The following is a 6107-nucleotide window of genomic DNA, read 5'->3' on the forward strand; positions in this document are numbered from 1 at the left end:
ATATATCGAGGATAGTGTAAGAAAGGAAACAACACCAGCTGGATACCTTTTGGGCTGAATGTTGACAAAGAACTCCCAAGTTAAGTGTGCTTGACCTGGGGTAATCTAGGGATGGGTGACCTCCCTAGAAAGTTCGCGTAGACCCATCAGGATAAGTTGTTCCGGTCCTTCCTATCGCTCGAACGGAATGTTACAGAGTGTGTGTGTGTGTGTGTGTGTGTGTGTAGTGGGTGCTTGTCCCACATTGGTGGGACATAAGGCCTTCCATAGCCTTTTATATGTCATTTTGCTCACATTAGGTTAGGCCCTAAGTGGTACCCAAATTTTGTGAGTAAGCGAATCCCTATGCCCTCTTGCACGTCATCGCCGTCGTTCGTCCTGTCGGACGAGCAGATCGGGTGCAATGCGCTTGTTATCTTTTTGGGCCTAGTCCAATTTATTTAATTAATTATAAATGTTTATTTTTTTATTTTTGCTTCTCTTCCTCCTGAAGCTTTGTGAATTTCCTTCCACTCTAAGTTTCCTTCCTTGCTAAGTCGGTAGGGTGCTTCATATATAGGCCGTGGCCTGCTTCTCTAATACATATTTTTGTGGGGTGTTGTTTTCCCTTCCTCTGAAGCTTTTTATTCTCTCTTCCACCCAAAGCAGCTTCTTCCCAAGCTTCAACTTCTTCTTCTCAAGTATTCTATCGCTGAGAGCAAGCCCGGTTCTGAGTTATGTTAGCTCTGGTTGTTAGTAGCTACCATTCATCGAAGATGTCGTTTCTTACTGCTGAGACAATCGCCAGAGTCTGCTTGTTGCTGATACAGGACGCTAACTGTCTTCCGGACAGCGTGAGGTGCGACTCGACCTGCCTTTGCTCCTCCGTCTCCTTGTCGTTGCTGCTTCGCTTCCGTTCACCCGTCATCCCTGCTTCACTGGTTTGGTATTTTTTTATTATTGTTTGTTTGTTGCGGCTGCTAGCAGTTTATTCGCTACTATAACTGTGTTAGTTTGTTGTGATTAAATTTCATATATTGTAGTGGGTTTGAACTGTTTTCTTGTATCAAATGAGTTATTTATGTGTAACATATGCATATATACTCTCTGTATTCCTAGCTAACACTTTAATCGTCTACTTCATCATCTCTTTGGAGGCTTATAAACGTTAGCATTTATCTCAACCTTGGCTTCTCTTTGGCTTGAGATGGAGACAGAGACAGGAAACTTGACAAGATGGATCATGTGTTTGTATTTGCTGATCAATGTTTAATAATAGAGGTCCAAAGAAAATGTACTAAACATGGTTTTACAGGCAAAACATTGTAATATTAAGAAGTAAAAAAGAAACTTCTCATCTTTCTAGTAGAATGTAAACATGTTGTGAAAGAATGCCTCGCAGCTGATAAGCTGCAGAAATAGGTTCAAATAGATAGCTTTCAAAGCTATCTCTTAGCTGGTTTGTTAGAGAAAATTTAGCAGATAAGGATTAATTTAAAACTCCTAAAGTTTAGCCTATGTTTTTGAATTATTTGATTAGTCTTAGCTGCAGTTTGTTTTGATAATTATCTCCTATAGTTGAGGTAGTATTTGAATAGATTGTTAGATAAGGATGACTTGTGTATTTAAACAATCTTTTGAATTCAATAAGTGAGGAAATCTTCTTCCGTTCCATGCTTTTAAGTTTCAGCTGAAATTCCTCTATCTTTTTCTTCTTCTTTTGCTATCTGTTCTGCTATCTGTTCTTAGCTTAATTCTTTACGAAACCAACAAATTGGTATCAAAGCTAATATTCTTGAGGAGCCTGTGAGATTGAAAGAGAGTTTGATACTATCAAGCTGTTTTTCATTAGTTTTTCCTGTTCAGCCTAATTATCATGTAATCCGAAGCACCATTCACTGCTATAGCACCGCCGGTGTTTCAAGGAACAAACTATCAGATTTGGGCTGTTAGGATGGAGGCTTTTCTAGATGCAAATGATCTCTGGGAGGTGGTTGAGGAAGATTACGAAGTTCCTCCGTTACTGGACAATCCTACAGTTGCACAACTTAGGAATCACAAGGAGAAAAAGCAGAGGAAATCAAAGGCAAAGTCATGCCTATTCTCTGCTGTTTCCCCAGCAGTTTTCACAAGAATCATGACTCTGAAGACAGCAAAAGAAATCTGGGATTTTCTCAAGAAGGAGTATGAAGGAGATGAGAAGATCAAAGGGATGCAGATGCTGAATTTAATCAGAGACTTTGAGCTGCAACGAATGAAGGAATCAGAGGCCATTCAAGAGTACTCTGATAGACTTCTAGAGATTGCAAACAAAGTGAGATTACTGGGAGGAGAATTTGCAGACACAAGACTTGTCCAAAAATTGCTGGTTTCAGTCCCTGAAAGGTTTGAGACAACAATTTCAGCCTTAGAAAATACAAAGAATCTGTCAAAGTTAACCTTAGCAGAACTCTTGAGTGCTTTTCAAGCACAAGAGCAAAGAAGATCTATGAGGCAGGAAGGAACTATAGAGGGAGCATTGTATGTAAAGTCTCAACAAAAGCAAAGTGACAAAGGAAAGAAGTAGGGGAAGAAAGAAGTTGATGCAGATAATGGGAAAGCAAGTAACAGTGGGAAGAAAGAGTATCCTCCATGCCAACACTGTGGAAAGAAGGGTCATCCGCCATATAGATGTTGGAAACGGCCGGATGTGCAATGCCACAAGTGTAAACAATTGGGGCATATTGCAAAGTTTTGCAAGAATAAGTCTCAACAAGTTGTAGAAGCAAAGGTAGCAGACCAACAACAAGAGGAGCAGCTATTTGTTGCAGCAGGTTTTGCAACAAAAAGTTCGGATGAAAGTTGGTTGGTTGATAGTGCTTGTTCAAATCATATGACAAGCAACCGTGAGTTGTTCAAAGCGCTTGACAAATCTGAGTCTACTAAAGTCAAAATTGGGAATGGTGATTATATGGCAGTCAAGGGAGAAGGCACTATAGCCATAGACACTAGTGCAGGTACAAAAATGATCTCAAATGTTCTTTATGTACCTGATGTGAGCCATAATCTACTAAGTGTTGGTCAGCTACTTGAAAAAGGCTTTAAGGTTTTATTTGAAGACAAGATGTGCTTGATACTTGATGCTAAGGGGCAGAAATTATTCAAAGTAAAGATGAGAGGTAAATGCTTTCCTTTAAATCCAGTGAATGATGTGCAAGTGGCTCAAATAGCCACAATCAGCGCTACTGAATTGTGGCATAAAAGGTTGGGGCACTACCATCATGAAGCTGTGTTTCAAATGAGCAAAAAGAATTTAGTGCAAGCCCTGCCATTGCTAGATAAAGAGTTGACAGTTTGTAAGGCTTGCCACTATGGGAAGCAAACAAGACTTCCATTCAAGGCAGCCTCATGGAGAGCAAAAAAGAGATTGCAACTCATCCACACTGATCTTATTGGACCAAAACCAGAGGTATCTCTAAATGGAAGCAGGTATTACATTGTTTTCGTAGATGATCTAACTAGATTTAGTTGGATTTATTTTATGAAATTCAAGTCTGAGGTAGCTGGTATTTTCTGGAGACTTAAGACATGGATAGAGAATCAAAGTGGGTGTAAAATTCAGATGCTAAGGTCTGATAATGGGACTGAGTATACCTCATACCAGTTCAATAATTTTTGTGAAGCAGCTGGCATTGAACATCAGCTCACTACACCTTATTCTCCACAACAGAATGGTGTAAGTGAGAGGAAGAATAGAACAATCATGAACATGGCTCGGTGTTTGATGCATGAGAAAGGATTACCAAAGAAATTTTGGGCTGAAGCAGCCAGCACTTCAGTGTTTTTGCTGAATAGGCTTCCTACTAAGGCTGTGCAAGGGAGAACACCTTTTGAGGCCTGGTATGGTTATAAACCTTTTTTGCAAAACCTAAAAGTGTTTGGATGTGTTTGTTTCTCTTATGTTCAACAGGTTAAGAGGGACAAGCTTGATAGGAGGGCTGAACCAGGCATTCTCATTGGGTACAGCAATGTTTCCAAAGCATATAGGGTGTACCATCCTCAAACAAACAAAATTGAGGTGACGAGAGATGTGCAATTTAAAGAGCATCAACACTGGAACTGGAATGAAGAAGAAGGAAAGAATTTTACAGCACCTCTATCAAGTGAACAACCATCAATGGAAGATGAAAACATTGATGATTTTCCTGTTAAAGGTACAAGAATGCTGTCAGATATTTATAACCGTTGCAATTTAACCTTGTTAGAGCCTGAAAGCTTTCATGAAGCCAAGAAAGATTCTCACTGGATGATTGCAATGGAGGAGGAGCTTAGCATGATTAAGAAAAACAACACTTGGGAGTTAGTTGACAGACCAAATGATAGGAAGATTATTGGAGTTAGATGGGTGTTTAGAACAAAGTTGAATCCTGATGGCTCGATCAACAAGCACAAGGCTAGATTGGTGGTGAAAGGCTATGCACAAGTGGCTGGAATGGACTACTTCGAAACTTATGCACCAGTGGCTCGTTTAGATACAATCAGGTTGGTGTTTTCCATTGCAGTTCAAAAAAAATGGAAGATATTTCAGCTTGATGTCAAATCAGCCTTCTTAAATGGCTATCTAAAGGAGGAGATTTTTATTGAGCAACCGGAAGGATTTGTTGTTGAGGGACATGAGAATAAGGTGTACTTGCTTAAGAAAGCTTTATATGGATTGAAGTAGGCTCCAAGAGCCTGGAATGCAAGGATTGATGAGCATCTCCTAAGTTTGGGATTTAACAGAAGTTTGAGGGAACCTACTCTCTATACTAAGCACTCTACTACAAATTCCTTGATTGTCTCACTCTATGTAGATGATCTCCTGGTAACTGGAAGCAAACTCAATGAGATAGATCAGTTCAAGTTGGAGATGATGAGGGTATTTGAGATGACCGATTTAGGAGAGATGTCTTATTTCCTTGGCATGGAAATCCAGCAATTCCGGCATGGTATCTTCATTCATCAGCTGAAATATGCCAAGGAGATCCTCAAAAAATTTCAGATGGAGAACTGCAAACCTATGAGTACACCTATGGACCAAAAGGCCAGATTATGCAAAGAAGATGGGACTGAAAGAGCTGATGAAGCTGTTTACAGGAGTCTTGTGGGCTGTCTAATGTACCTTACAGCTACAAGACCTGACATTCTTCAAGCTGTAAGTATGCTTTCAAGATTTCTACATTGTGCTTCTTCAGAACACTATAAGGTTGCAAAAAGAGTGCTGAGGTATATTAAATGAACGCTTGATTATGGTGTTCTCTGTTTTATAAGACAGAGGAATGCAGGCTTTATGGTTTTTCTGACAGTGATTGGGGTGGATCATTGGATGATATGAAGAGTACTTCAGGCTATTGTTTTACAATTGGCTAGGGGGTACTCTCTTGGAGCTCTAAAAAGCAAGAAATCGTGGCTCAATCCACGGCAGAAGTAGAGTTCATTGCTGCTACGGCAGCAATGAACCAAGCATTGTGGCTAAAGAAATTGCTAACTGATTTAAACCTGGAGCAAGAAGGAAGTATAAATCTATTTGTGGACAATCAAGCAGCCATAGCTATCTCAAATAACCCGGTATTTCACAACAAAACTAAGCACTTCAACATTAAATTATTTTTTCTCAGAGAAGTGCAGCAGAAAGGTGAAGTCAAGCTATTATATTGCAAAACAGAGGATCAGCTGGCTGATTTATTCACCAAGGCTCTACCTAAGGCTAAGTTTGAACAGCTAAGATCAAGATTGGGAGTGTGTTCAGCAACCGATGCAAGGAGGAGTGTTGTGAAAGAATGCCTCAGCAGCTGATAAGCTGCTGAAACAGGTTCAAATAGATAGCTTTCAAAACTATCTCTTAGCTGGTTTGTTAGAGAAAATTTAGCAGATAAGGATTAATTTAAACTCCTAAAGTTTAGCCTATGTTTTTGAATTATTTGATTAGTCTTAGCTGCAGTTTGTTTTGATATTTATCTCCTATAGTTGAGGAAGTATTTGAATAGATTGTTAGATAAGGATGATTTGTGTATTTAAACAATCTTTTGAATTCAATAAGTGAGGAAATCTTCTTCCGTTCCATGCTTTTAAGTTTCAGCTGAAATTCCTCTATCTTTTTCTTCTTCTTT

This window comes from Diospyros lotus, chromosome 5 (assembly GCF_014633365.1).
Source record: "Diospyros lotus cultivar Yz01 chromosome 5, ASM1463336v1, whole genome shotgun sequence".
In the NCBI taxonomy this organism is placed as follows: domain Eukaryota; kingdom Viridiplantae; phylum Streptophyta; class Magnoliopsida; order Ericales; family Ebenaceae; genus Diospyros; species Diospyros lotus.